Raw genomic sequence first — 15,633 nt, 5'->3', positions numbered from 1 at the left:
TGACTGAAATGGCTAAATGGAATTACACCCAATTTGTCAGAAAGCTAGATTGTAGTCCAGAAAGCATGCTTTTTCTAATGTGGTGTAAATCCTTTCAGTAGTTTTGGAGAAAAATGTTCAAAATGTATGTATATATCATTCCATGGTGGATCTAACAGATCAAAAGATAACATTTTATTGTCTGCCAAGACTTCAACAAAGATGTGGCAGCAGCCATTTTAGGTAAAAACAACATATAGGGTGGCTGGGTAGGAATACCCTGCCCCACTAGGCCTGGTGTTGGGCTCCAGAGGGACCACCCCTGAGGACAAAAGGCATTTTGTTAACACTGGACCGGGGTGCCAGAGAGGATCTATGGTCCTGCTGAAAAATAGTGGCCTCCTAAGCTTTTAAATGATAAGACCAAGGGGTTGGTACAATTTATTTTTTGGTGAATAGGGCATATGCCTTCTGGAGGCCCTGGGGGACCCCATCCCTGGGACTGAATGCATAATTGTAAATAGGGCGGATGCCCCTGGGCACCCCATCCTGTGGATCCCTGTTTTAAATTTAGTGGAGCAGGCATACGGCCCCCTCCCTGAGGCCCTGGGGACCCCATCCCCAGCTCTCGATGAGTGGAATGTCCCAATCACCTCATCCCGTTGGACACATGTTTCCTGCCTGGGAGAATGTATACTTTATTCCCTGCTTGTACAATCCTGGTCAGGGCAGATAACTTTTCTCCCTGCTACGACGGGAGAACAGAAATAAGCTTAGAATAGCATAAACATTAAGCTCGCTCTTGCCACACCCAAGATGGGTATTGCCTGGGGAGTCCATAGGAGCTGCCGGGGCCTTGGAGTTCCCTCAACAGCCCTCACAATCTGCAATATTGTGGGAGCCCTGGGTGGGCTCCATAAAAAAATAAAACAACAAAAAAGATTAATAAATGAGCAACAGGAGTGGAGTTAAAGTAACTTTAGGGCACAAGTTATAGTTACTTGAGAAAAGTAAAACTGCAGAATTTCGATGGTTTTGTTAGTTTGAAACGATATATTTAAACTGCTATTTTTGCCTAAATATAAAGTCCCTTTAACCTCTGTTTTTTTACAGTGAATATATATAGCAATATTTTTCAAGATGAGTTACAGCATTACAAGTAGAAATATTCTACTTAAATGTAAATTAAATATTACATAAATTCATTAGGTGTACATGAATGTAATTAGAAATTTGAAATACTCATTTTAGATAATATACCTAAATATTTAAACGTCTATGACACATAAATACAAAGCAGAAAAATAGAGAAGAGGCAAGCGTGATGAATACATAGTAGGAAGAATATCTCATACATGTGCTACAGCATCAGGTAGACATATACATTTGCTACTGTTGTTTTAGTTGAAAGGCTTCTTGCTAGAAGTGAGATCAAGGTTAACCCCTTAAGTGCTGCCTCGGTGCATTGGCCGACGGCAGCACTACCTCCCCAGTGCTGCGCACGACCATTGGGCGTCCATTCAGCACTAGTTCCAATGGACAGCGCAGCACTGGGGAGATTGTTTAATAGCATCTATGAGGTTAATGGAGCAGTGGAGTTGACAGGGGCCAGAAATAGGAAGAGGGGAAGTTAACTTGCAAAGACATATATGAAGATGTTTTTCACAAGGCTCAAAGGAAACAGCTGACCAGGAAGAGATTGGATAAAATGAGACGTATCAATTCGGTGTCATGCAGCGGTCCCAGCTGAAACAATAGAAGCAGGATCATTTGTCACCTTTCACTACATTGTTTATTTATTTATTTATTTATTTATTTATTTATTTATTTATTTATTTATTTAAGGAGTTTTATATAGCGCTAGCCAGACCGGGAGGTATCGGAGCGCTACACATCAGTTACAGAGCAGATGAAAAGAGAGCAGAGGAAATTCTAGAAGGTCTGGTGAATGCCCCATCATGTAAACTAGAAATAGCAAGGAGATCTGGGATCTAAGAAAAAAGTATTATGCTTGCATGGAGGGGTGAGGCAATCAGGATAACACGAGACAGGCAGATTTGCTTTTGCACTGCCAGGACATCAACCCACCAAGGGTTTAGTATCACACCCTCACGTATGCAGAGTGTCAGTCTGGCTGTGGTCTGTGCCATAGCACAACAAGGGCTCTCCTTACTGGTGTTTGTTTGCATTTGGGTGTCTTCAGCAGCTTGAGAGGGGCTTGCCGGTGAGATAGCCTGCTTAAAATATTGATTTCCTTTAGTCTATAAGGAGAAGGAGGAATTAGGGCATTTTTAAAGTTTGTGCAGGTCTTGCTCAGGCTTGCGGCCTTGACTGCTCCTCCATTTCCTTCTTCCTTCATGTAGTGTACTTATTCAGCAATAGGTGGTATTCCTACCTTTAAATAAATATATAGATACAACTAAATTAAATATAGGGCATGGCTACTGCTAATGACACCAATTCCTGTTCATTCCTTTTTGGCATTCTTTTACTCATTCGACAACATCTCTGCCATGTGCATGGCACCACATGGATCACTGGGCTCTCTCTGATTACCCCTGTGTTTGGTACAGACACACATCATCCCACTGCCTCCTATGGCTAAGCTGGTTAGTCCTCATTACAATTATATTTTGCATGTCTATCTCTCACATACCCTCAACCATCACACTGCCATGCACTGTGGTAAAATGTTAAGCATATCTCAGTGGTCAGCACACAAAACATGGAAACACTTCTCACATAAATTCCATCACAACCCTCTTCCAACCAAACACTCTACATTGTGTATCTTGCAAACTGTGTGCGTAAGTGCTTCAATGCTCCACATAGCTGTGGGAAATGTTAAACAAGTGCTACAATGCAATACAGTACACTTTCTGCTTGTGGCTTACCTCTTTGCAGATCATACATAGTGTGTAACCAAGTCACCTGAAGATACACCACCTCATAGAAAATTCACATTAACCTTGCTATGCTGTGTGCTCCATCAGTGGGCATCTCCCTGGTATTTTTGAGCAAATCTGTCATCCAAAAACAACAGCTGCAGTTCACCTCACACAGCCTCAGAAATGTTGCTTTGTTGCATGTTCATTTTCTCCAAATGATTGCTGGACTTTTGTTTATTTATCTAGTTCTTTGTTATAGTTTAACTGCTGAACATTTCTAATGATTGATTTTAGAGGAGATGGGAATGGAGGGAACATGGAAGAGGTAACAAATATACTGGATGTTAAACTAAAATTAATATATATATATTTTACATATATATAATTCTTGCATTTTATAAAATGCCAAATGAAAAGTTAGCCTCAAAGCACTTGCAGTCTGCTCTGAATACACCTATGGTGAGATTGTGAGAACAGAGTTGTGAGAAAAGAGAATTATTAGTTGTGGTGGTTGTGAGACCACACCAAGTAAAAATGTCACTATTCCGCATGAGTACAGTTGTGTTACATGAAGTTAAATCTAACCTCTGTCCTGCGTAGATGTGGCACAGAGCAGTTATGCTTAAGTCAAATGAAAGTGTAAAGCATTTTTTTTCCAAGTGATCTTTATTAATTTTCAACTGGTATACAAGTGAGCTTTTGTCCAATATATTATGCCTGGTATTACAGCACCGGTTACAGAAACGGCTGTGATGGAGTGCCATGCATTTACTCAAAAACAATAATTATGAATCAGTATTGACAGTTTATGACTCAAATACAAAACCTTCTATATCCAACAGTAGAACCACTGATTACTGAGAGTTTTGCAAGCTCGATTGCCTTGTATTTAGGCTTGAGATCTGGGTACATGTGGTCAGAAATAAATGAACAGGTGAGGGGACAGGGAGTGCCAGGTAGGAGGGAACTTCATAGACTGTGTGCGTGTGTGCAACACCTGCCCATCCACCTCCGGACAAGGATATATAATCAATGAGGGTGCAGTGTGCGTCGGTCTTTAGCCAGACTTCCTTTCGTCTCTCCTGTCGTCTCTTCCCGCTTCCTCCCTCGATTTATATCTCTACTTCTCTCCTCTCTCAGTGTATTGAGACTGAACTATTTTGTCTGATGCCCAATGGAGCTACATGGTTTAGCTATAGAGGAGATGGGCCGCGGATTCGCTCCTTGGTCGTCACCTACCCAGTTGGCCTTTAGACAGATTTCATTTTGACTCTCCTTGTTATCTCCTCCCCATCCTCCCTTTCTCACCTTCCCTGTTCCCCACTCTCTAAGCTCCATTTATTTTGCCCTCCATGTTATTTAAATGTTTCCCTTTGAGATCTAGCTATTTGGCCATAGCCCGGTGGAGCTACCTGATCGCTATAGAGGAGATGGTTTTGGGACTTCCCCCTCGACCGTCACCTACCCAGCCGGTCTTTGGGCAGATTTTCCTTAGTCTTTCTGCCGTTTCTCCCTCCCATCCTGTTTTTCTGCGAACCTCTTCCCTCGACACTTGAGACCGATCTACTTTGTCTGACGCCCAATGGAGCTACCTGGTTTAGTTATAGGGGAGATGGACCGTGGATTCCCTCCTTGGTCATCACCTACCCAGTCGATCTTTAGACAGACTTCCTCTCGTCCCTACGGTTGTCTCTTCCCTTATTCTCACATTCTCACCTCACCTATCCCCCACTTCTTTTCTCTCTCCTCCCTCTCCTCTCCTGATGTATTGCTGATGGTTTAACGTAATGTGTAATTGTTGATCTTTTTCTGTTATACTGTTAAACCACATCTTGCACTTCCTTTCGTCCCTCCTGTCGTCTCCTACCACATCCTCCCTCTATTTATGTCTCTCCTTCTCCCCTCTCTCAATGTATTGAGTCTGAACTTTTTTGTCTGATGCCCGATAGAGCTACCTGGTTTAGCTATAGGTGAGATGGGCCGTGGATTCCCTCCTTGGTCTTCACCTACCTTGTCGGTCTTTAGACAGACTTCTTTCCGTCTCTCCGTATTGTCTCTTCCCTTATCCTCCCTCTCTCACCTCCCCTGCCCCCTTCAATACTTTTCTCTCTCCTTTCTCTCCCCTCCTAATTGTATTGCCTAATGTTTAAGATTTATTGTGTTATTGTTGAACTTTTTCTGTTACATTGTTGTTTCTCATGTAAAGCGCTCTGATACTTCCGGGTCTAGCCAGCGCTATATAAAACTCTTTAAATAAAATAAATAAATAATAAATAAATAAATTCTTGCCATTGTGCGGGGTTGGTTCATGAGGGGAACCTAGATGCGTCCGATAAGTGTATCTCGTGTTCTGCGATAATTGCTCTGCAGAGAGCCTGAAGCCATAATAGGGTGCTGGGGCCCGCCTGGGTCTTCCAGGACGTAGCTGTTATGCAATTTGCCTGCGCCAATGCCAGGTCAAAAAACTTGTTGTGATCCTTGTGTGGTGCATTGCGCTTGTTATTCCCAATAGGAAATGCAGGCCCTGGGTGTTATCGGGATGCCCGCTGCCACCGGCAGCGTTCAAGCTACTTCATCCCAAAATGGACCAAGATGTGGACACATACAGAGTATGTGGGGAAGCTGTGCCTCCAGGGCAAGACACCTGGGGCAGGCATCAGTCAAGGTGGTATACATGCATGCAAGCCTGTGCGGTGTTAAGTACGTGTGGTGGAGATAATTGAACTGTGTGTACTACATACTGGCATTTGAAGATATAGTTTTTGGGTGATTTATGCATTGTGCCCATTGTTTATTGGTAATGTTAGTAGACAGTGCCGTGTCCCCGTTCACGCGCAATGGGGCCAGCAGAAGAGTCGGATCAGGCCTAAGGGAATTGTAAATAGCCCTGATTGCCCACCTACCATGCCCGTGTGCTAGTAGGGGGATGTGGCGTGTTTGTTGCGAGTATTAACCCATGAATGGAGGAAATGCTGTGAGAGTGTGGTATGGAACAGAATGTCCCCGGCCTCTCAGGATCAAGTGACGGGGAACATGGTGGCTGGTTGATGCCGGCCCCAGGAGCTCCTGAGCGAAGGAGTGAGGGAATTCAACTTTTGGGGAAAGCGTGAAGCCTGTTGTAATGATCTGGTGTGCGGTGGTGAGGAATGGTGGTGAGTGTGATTGAATTTGGCCGATGGTTCCACTTCAGAGGTGCATATGGGCATGGATACGGTAACAGGCTGTGCCTTACAGGGGGAATCGGTGCTGGGCGGCAGTGTCATTGCAGAGATGCCACGCAGCGACGGCGTTGGCCGGGTTCAGGTTCAGGGGGGGCAGAGTCTGCACAGTCTGCGCAGAATCAGCCTATTTGGAGGCAAAGCCCAGCAGTCACTCAGTGGAGCCAGCAGGGGTCCGGCAGCAGATCGCATTGTTTCGACGCAGAGTGTACCTGGTGGCACGGCAACACAGCAATAGCAACAGCAGCAGTATTCGAGGAGCAAGGCTACAGTAAAGCGGGGGTGGATGGAACACAAACTCCCCTCTCAGTTACTCTCAGTCTCCCCCTATGAGCTCGGGTAATGAGGAGTTGGGGGGATGAAAGTATTAGAGGAGTTCCCACACAGGCTTTTACAGGGGTGAAAAGGCTACCAAGTTCTCTGTTGCTAGAGAGGGGCAATTTCCACCTGTAAGGAACAGGTATATTTTACGCTCAGCGCCTAAGAGGAAAGGTGTTGCTGGGAGAGTAAAGGATTCTATAGCCAGAGAGCCCCTGGCAGTATCCCCCGTTAAAAAAGCAACTAGAGGGACTGAGAGAACTAAGAGGTGCGGGCCAAAGGAAGGGTGCTTACCTCCTAAGCCTCCCCTCCCTTAGGTCTTACTTTAAAATCATGGAGCAGGTTGCTCCTTCCACAGAGGGGGTGGGAAGTAAGGCTGTGGAGTTGCTACACCAGGCTGAACCGCTGTTGTTGGAAAATTGCTTTTCTCTACGTCCAGAACATCAAGACGACACCCAAGCCGATGCCCAAGTAACCCAGGAAGGTATAATGGGTAGGGGAACTGTGGGTAAAAGTCCTAGCCTGACACAGGACAACTGTGGGAGCCCTGGGTCGGATCATCGCCCCCAAGAGAAGTCTCCCTCGGGAAATCAGGTAGAGAATCTACACTTTACTTAGAGACAAGATATCTTGGTTAAATTTGAGATTTCTGAACATAATCAAAATGGCATCCAAGATAAATGTGGGATACTCGAAGAGAAAATACATGGAATTGCCCAACGTACATCAAGTGTGGAAGGTGAGGGAAAGTACTGTCAGTTGCTTTGGCTGAGAACACCAGTGATATTGTAGGTCTTAAAACTTTAAACAAGCTGTTGCAAGAGGACCTGGAGAGGCTTGAATTACATGCTAGGCGCAATAATGTGAGACTTCTTAATATTCCTGAAAATTCTGAAAATAATGACATCAAAGCCTTTATTTGTAAGCTTCTGGGGGAAGGTCTACTTCAAGATAAGCCTGATATCGTTTGGAACATAGAAAGTCAAAGGGTGCATAGGGACCCGTTCAGGTTAAACTCTGCGAGGAAGACACTAAGAAAAATATTGATAAACGCCCTCTCATACTTGGTTAAGGAGTTAGTGTTGGGACGTGTCCTGAAGGAATGTTTTCAGAAGTTTGGAGACCGTAGCTATTGAAAATGATCGGATGTCGGGAAGAGAACAGCGCAGAGGCAATGGGATCGGGGCACAAAAATGAATGATCTACGCGGTAAGGGGGTCCAGGTACAGATGAAGTTCCCTGCAATGCTGAGGATAATGTGCCAGAACAAAGTGTATAATATCAGAGATCCTGGAGAAGTGGACTTCCTTTTGGCTCAGATGGAAGGGTCAGAATAGTGGAGCAGAGGATGCATCTATGTATTGATATAACTTTCCCCTTAGTCACACTTTCCTTTTCTACTACTAATTATTTTCTCTCTTAGTATTTTAAATTTCCTCCCCAAACTTGGGGCGCCGCTAAAGGCGATCACTTTGCCTAGGGATAGGAAGGGGGTTCCCCAAGGTGGGAGGGTGGTGAGGCGCACTGGGTGCAATACAATATATCTAAAGCCGCCATTCAAGGAAAAAATTTGGGCTCCCTTTACAGGTCTACCGGAAGAAGACATATTACACCTTTATTGGAGGTCTTTCGTGCAAAGATTCCTGCCTCCTTGCTGTATGGGGCAGAAATGATGGATGTAGGGAAATATTTTTTTAAATACAGCGGTGGGCCGAATTCTTAGAAGCCTAGCCTAAGTCAATTTGGCATGTTCTGCTGCCGCCCTTAAGCTAGATTTGGATTGAGAAGTACCTGGGAAAGGGCTTCCCAGGGGTAGGGCTATGGGTCTGGCAAAGAGTGATTATGGTACACTTAGGTTCTGTTGCGAAAAATATTTTTAGAAGATTTAAAAGAAAAGTCATTATTCTATAGAAATTTTATGATAGCAATAGATTTGTTGTAATCAGAGCAGACATCGATTTTTACTTTGTTGCCGTACCGACCAACTAAAAGATATCTTGAAACAGGCCACTTGGTCTTTGAATTTCTCTAGGGATAGGGAAACTTGCACTTTAAAGAAGGCTGATAAGTAAAGTACAGGCTCATATCTCATGGAACTTGCCGCATGGAGTGTGCCATTTTTGGTTATTGTTGAGGCATGGCAGGCTTCTTTTAAATCCCCTTCTGGTGAAATAGTACAGTTCATCCCCGAACTGTAACCTATGCAATAATGGTCCTCAAGATGTTACTCATGTATTATTTATCTGTCCAGCTTTGTTATTGTGTTGACGGAAATGGCTGAGACCAATATGTTTACAACTATTCATTCTTTCTACCTCAGCAGTACTAGAATCTCTTTGTGATCCTCCTAACGAAATGTTCTGTAATAGAATTTTTACTTTTTTAAAGTGTTTATTAAAGTTATATTAAGGTGCATCAGTTACTTGGGTATAGATGCTGATAATTATTTTATGTGGGTGATTTTATACTCTATTTATTGTTTGATGGTATTTTGTGGTATATACATTATTTTCTCCATATTTATCTTTCAAACCCTTGCACTGATGGCACAAAGGTCACTTTAATATTTTGTACTGTGTGAGTTGCTGCTTTTTTGTTACTTGAAAACCCTCTGATCTCTTGTTCAAGAGGAATATCTTATTGTGTCTCTTTAATGGCAAACCAAACATTGTTTTATCTATATGTTGGTGATTTCGTGATTCATGTGGACCTCCATAAATAAATAAACTTAAAACCTGAAGATATAGGCTAGAATGCCATTTTAATGACAATTTCACGTTTGTGAGTGGGGAGAACTCAGTAGCCAGTGGGGATACAATTCTCACAGGCCAACACTACCCACTTTGACATCATTTACTGTGGGGTTGGCATTATACAATCCCTCAGTGCATCTCTTTGCCCATATCCAAGATGTCTGGACCCTTCTTCCCTGGGACGGCATCGGCACACCACTGAGATGTGTTCAGTATAATGAGCCATCTCTATTGGAAAACGGTTCTACAACGGGCTTCCTCCTTGAGAGAAGAGGCCAACAATTCTACCTACACATGGAGCTGGGAAGCCAAGGTGTGACTCACATTTGCCTCTCAGAGGTGGTAATCCATTAGAAGATGGACCCTCTGTGGACACCGCCCCTGGGCCATCCTGGCAGGGTGATATCACCCCTTCTCCCTCCAGCAGATCCCTTGTTTTCCCTCCTGGGAGTACTTCACACCTCTTAGCAGGAAGGCACAACCAGGTGAAAACTCCTGTAGTCAATCAGAAGTTGCGATCAATCAGAAGAGTTTTGGAGTAAGAAAGTTGTGACTTTTTAAAGCCACTTTGAATTAAAAGTTACTTTAAATCAGACTGCAGCATTAATTCATGTGTAATGCAATTATTAATTTGATATCTTGGGAGGACTAGATTTGTTTGTCCCAAATGGAAGTCCGCACTTAGCACGTGTGCTAGAGAAACTCCATGTTAGCTAATGGGGCTACCAACCTTACTACAGTGAAAACGACAATCGTGAGTTTTCACTGGCAAGACATCTCAAGTTTATATTTGACTTGGCCTTATTTTTAATATCTGGCATGCTTCCTTATGCGTTACTAAGGCCTGACTCAGGGGGGTGACTTACAAATATTCAAAAGGAAGGTTTAGACACAACGAAGGTCTATTTTCTAAGTAGGGTTGGCAGTTTAACTGCAGCCCGCTAGGCTACAGTGTCAAACCTAGAGCCATGTTTCACTTTGACCCAGTACTTCCGCCCAAAAAGTGGGCACATCAAGTGCTGCAGTCCACTGGTGACGTTTAACTTACTTGTGCTGGATACACTAATTGCAAATACACTTTGTGGGGTCCAAAGCACCTGCACTGGAGCCTGGTCAGCCGGGCCCAGCACACTTCAGAGTTAAAACACCAGCACCATCAGTCCAGAAAACTCAGGGTGACCATTCAAAAAGAGGCACTTCTCCCAAAAGGTAAGGAAAAGTTCCTATACAAGGTTTCAAGTTATGCCGACTTGTGAATTGTTTCCAATCTCTTATATATGTTTGTTGCTCAATTCATGAATCTTTCAGCTTTTCATTTAAGTGTGTGGCTGCCTCATGTCAATCAGCTGGAGTCTTCTATAGATTTTAAGGGTCTTTAGCCTACAGACAATTACAGCTGTTCCAGAAGGAGATTGAGCTCTTCTCTTGGAAGTGTGACTATCTGTGGGTGGTGTCGCAATAAATGTGGTGAATGGTGTTTGCATTCTCAGCTTAGTAGAAGGGAGTTTGGTGCAACCAGCTGTACACACTTTTCAGAGTCACCACCTAGCTAGAAATTGTTAGTGTTATCGTTATACATCATTGATCAAATATGATAATTCTGGATCACATTTCCAAGTGTAGAGACAGGACCCTACATAGGGATGAAGTCTTTCCTTGTATTTTCCTGTGGGTCATTAGAATTTGTATATTTGCACCCTGAAGAATCCTCCCAATTGGCAGAACACTGTACTAAACAACAATAAATGATTTATTTTACCTATTTTAAATCTGATGCAGTTTATGAATAGTAAGATATAGTTGCTGTTTGACCTGTTCTGTTGAGTAGCCTTTCCCCAAATATTTTGCTTTTGACATTTTACTCAAGTATTTTGTTGGCCGTAGGACTCTTAGCCTTAACCACTATTGACCAGTGTTAAAGTGCATGTACTTCTTCCCTCAATATATGTGTAATTGGTGTCCATATCCAAAGTCAAATAACGTACGCTCTCGAGAAGAAAGCAGCAGAACACCGATATCTGAGTCCAAGTTTATTTACACAACGCGTTTCGGCAAGAAGCCTTGATCACATGTAAAAGTGCATATTTCAAGCAGTAACTGATAAAGTTTTTCCACAAGCACAAATAAACAAAGGACTATGCCTGTTAACAGAAAAACCATGGCAGCCATATTGTAGTCGTAAAATACATGTACAATTCTGGTTAAGTCGTGTATTCTGCAGAAATACTGTACAAACAAACAAAGTGTCCTCCTGAACGTACACGTCGAATGCATATGTGTACATAAATGTCAAATTACGATGTTCACAATTGGCAAAAAACAATAAGTCTAACAGACAGACCACAGCAGTGTCCACCACTGTTGGCCGATGTCAATACTGTCCTGGTTAAAAGTGCCATGAAACTCATAATTGGAGTGTAATGACCAAAAGAAAAAAAATAGAGGCACTACACATATTTATATGAACAACGGCAATAGTGTATATGTATGGTGGGCAAGTGACCAATCACTCCGGAACAGAATCACATAGAGAGCTGTGGTGAACTCTTACCGCATGTGCGTGTTCCTGCCAAAGTGTTAACCAAGGCTGATACAACGGAAGTACGTGTATTCATTGCAACAATAAAAAAAAGTGCACAGCGGGGCAATAACGGGCAAGTGCCCTTACAAACAGGGGGGCATCTGCCAATGTAATGGAAAAGTGGCTCGTGCACATACCAGTTAGCTGCTGGTGAATAAATCTATTAAATTACAGTGTGACAGGTGTGCGGGCAGGTGGGGGGAAAAGGGTAGGATGCCCGTGCAAGTGAATACATGTGAAAGGGCCCCTTCCTTTTCTCCTGTAAAGGAAACACAACAAGAAGAAAGAAAATAGTTAAAATTATGTAACAACATCTGATTACAGTCAGTTCATTTGAATGAACAGCAAATTAAAAACAGCTCCTAAAGCACACCCATAGGAGTTGAAAGCAGAGAGCCATAAAGGGCATAAATGTTAGTTATAGACACAGCCGTATCTATACAGATTCAAAAAGGACTAATCGCTAAGGATGGATTCAACCTTTCCCTTAGATGGATGGACAATTCCTCATCAATATTCAATCCTCCCGGGCTCTTAGTTTGGAAAGCTATAATGAATCTAGATTCCCGCTGCCTGAGAGTAAGTACCCTATCAGGTAGCTCAAATCTGATACATTGGAAAAGTGTTTTTCATAGAAATGTCGGGCGACAGGGTATTTAGGGTCATTGTTCGTAATGGCTCTAAGATGTTCCTAAGATCCGTTTCTTCGCTGCACAAGTAGTGCTGCCGATATATCAAAGCTTGCAAGTGCATTCCGTGGCATAAATAACAAAACTCGTGCTGCACGTAAGGAATTGTGTAATTCTTTTGGCTATACCCCTGTATTCAAGAGCTCCTCTGAACTTACTATGTCTACACGCCTTGCAATGGCCACACAGAAAAAATCCTATGAGGCCATGGTTGGCGGTGATGGAGTAGTTGGTGATGTCATTCTTGACTACGAGATCTCCGATCTTTCTGTCTCTTCTGTATGTTATAGTGGGTCTCTCAGCTATGCTTACCCCTAGGACACAATCTGTTTTCAAAATATCCCAGTGCCTAGCAAGGATACGCTTGATTTTGTGTGACTCTGAGTAACTGGTGTTATATGTAGTTGGGGTATACATAATTAGCATATTTAATGTATCTAAAAGCCCCTTGTAAAATGGTATACCATGTGTACAGGGCCTGTAATATAAATGCTATTGGTGGGCTTGCAGCACTAACCGTGGCACCCACAGAAGTAGCCTTTCAAACCTGTCTCATGCTTGCCATAGCGGTGCCTGGGTGTGCAATTTACTGGCACTTCGACTTGCTATTTAAAACTACTTAAGCTCCCATTTGTATACATATAACTCACCCCTAACATAGGCCCTAGATAGCCCACAGGGCAGGGTGCTATGTAAGTAAAAAGGTAGTGTATGTACTTTTATGTTTTGCATGTCTTGGTAGTGACAAACAGCTTAATTCATTTTTCACTACAGTAAAGCCTACTTCTCATGAAGTAGCATTTGAAATTCTCTTATACACTTTTAAGTGGTAATTCCTGATCAGAAAGGATTAGCTACTCCATGTTTTATATCTTTGGAATAGTAATGATAAATCCTCCTTACTGGTAAATTTGATTTGACCTTGCTATCTTAGAAATGCCACGTTTGGAAAGTGGACATTTTTCTGCACTTACAGCTCTGTGTGCCTTGCACCCTGTCTCAAATACACGTCTGGAGTGGGTGACAGCTACACTTTATGCAATCCCTCTAGACAGCTACAAACACAGGAAGGATAGTTGTGTCTGAGTACTCTTCTACATACATCTGAATTTAGATGGACCTGCCTGGGCAGGATGGAATTGAGGGGCTAATAAGTCACTGAATACGTAGTGTGCTGTTCCCCTAGGAAAGGGTTGACTTACACCCATAGACTTGCAGATAGGGCTGCAATGAAAGGAAGACTTGTGCACTTCAAGGAGCTGCTTTGAAGTCACCCTCACATCAAAGGCACTTTTGGGTGAAAGTACTGGGTCTCTGCCCCCTAAAATCAGACACTACAGAATTTTAACCGAAGCTGAGCCAGAAGATCTCCTGTGCTGCTTAAAAGACTGAACTGGACTGCTTATCTGAAAGGCCTGATTTTATGCTTGTTGCCCTGCTGCCTGATTCTCTGTGGTTTTGCTGAAAGAGAGCTGGACTCTGACTTCCCTTCAAGTGTGTTCCATGGGCTTGTTGGCTGGTCTCCTGTTGCTGGACACTCAGGGATATCAAAGTCTCTAGCCCGGCTCCACTGAAAGTAACCCGGATGCTTGCAATAAGGACTTCATTGCATCTCCTTTCTGTGTGTGGTAGAACCTGTGCATCAACCTGGTTGCCAGTATAAAATCGGAGCATCACATCAGAACAGGCACTTTGCCTTGTGAGATCGATGCATCGGACAGAGTATCGCAGCTGCAGCAGTTTGGAGAGATCAACACATCCCCTGTGTGGAGAAACGCAGCGCATCGCTCATTGCTTCTCGACCCCAACACACGTCTATGAAACTGACGCATCAGCATCAGCATGTGGAGAAAATCGCCTCATCCTTGACCTGCAGGAACTGCATTGATTCATCTCATGACACATCTTGCTGTTGTGATCAAGAAAGGTATTTTGCTCATTGAGACTTGATTGGGTGCTGTAATCCGCCTGCTCTCTGTCGAAGTTGACCCAAACCTTGACTTTTCCTGGGTCCAGCGCGAGCAGGTAGACATTTTTTTGTGCTATTTGCCTCTTAGTGCTACAATGCATTTATCCTTTTGAAATTCAATATCTCAACTTCTATAGATTGGATTTTTGTTGGTTTGGTCTTGTTTTGTTCATAAAAGAATAATCTATTTTCCTAAACCTTTGTCCTTTTGACTATACCATTTCACGGTGAAAGGTAATATTTCTCTCCATGTGTTCTCATACCTGGCATGTCACGCAATTTGGCGCTTACTTTCCCTCCTTGTCAAAGAACATTAGATGTTTCAGCACCCAGGCTAATGTGCTGCATAGCTACATACATATAAGGTCCCAAAGGCAAGACTGATTGCATTGCAAATGCTTGTTTCTGAAGTTCCAAGCTGGCCAGTATTAACTGGACCTGAGATGGACCCTGCTTTTGGCCTCTTGTGGAGTGAGTTATGACCACAGGTGCTGTTCCTGAAGTTGTGGGATACTTGGCTTTGTCCAACTGGACTTCTCCTGCTACCCCATAAAACCTAGGACTTAACACATCAAGAACTAAGCAGAACCAATGCAAACCACCTCAGCCTATCTGACCAAGATGCAATCTTGCTGAGCTAAAAAAACTGATTTCTCCTGCTCAGATATTCTCTGCAGCAGCAAATCCAATTTAGCGGACCCTCTGCGCGAAGTTATCCAGTCTTTTGGAATTCATTGTCAGATATGGCCACAGCCTTAACTTGCTGCTGGATTCTGAGATGCAAATAAGAGACTAAGGTCCTGATTTAGACCTTGCCACACTCTGGTAGTCCTAACAATGAGTGTCTGCCACATACAAAAAGCAAAGCAATCCCACTAATGTTTCTCTTGATAATATACCTAACAGCATTGAAATGAACTGTCATGGTATCTGGATGGAGATAGTGTAGAAGTTCAGCTTGACTTTTCATAGACACTGGCTTCATTCGTCGTAGCCATCGACTGCAAATTCCCACATTAGGTAGCTTGGCTAATTGACCTCAGGATGAGAAGCAAAGTTTTTCTGACAAATGCATTTATTTGTGCAGCTCTTTAAGATAAGCTGAGCACCCTGCCTACAATGGAGCTAGTGTTCGACGTAAAACAGTAGAAGAATGACAGTGGCATTCAGCACCGTCCTGGTAATAATCAAGAGCAAGGGGGGGAAATAGAAAGAATCTGATAATCAAATTCGAATTA

The sequence above is a fragment of the Lissotriton vulgaris genome, unplaced genomic scaffold (genome assembly GCF_964263255.1).
Source record: "Lissotriton vulgaris unplaced genomic scaffold, aLisVul1.2 SCAFFOLD_1120, whole genome shotgun sequence".
Classification (NCBI taxonomy): Eukaryota; Metazoa; Chordata; class Amphibia; order Caudata; family Salamandridae; genus Lissotriton; species Lissotriton vulgaris.
Note: the sequence above shows the minus strand (reverse complement) of the source record.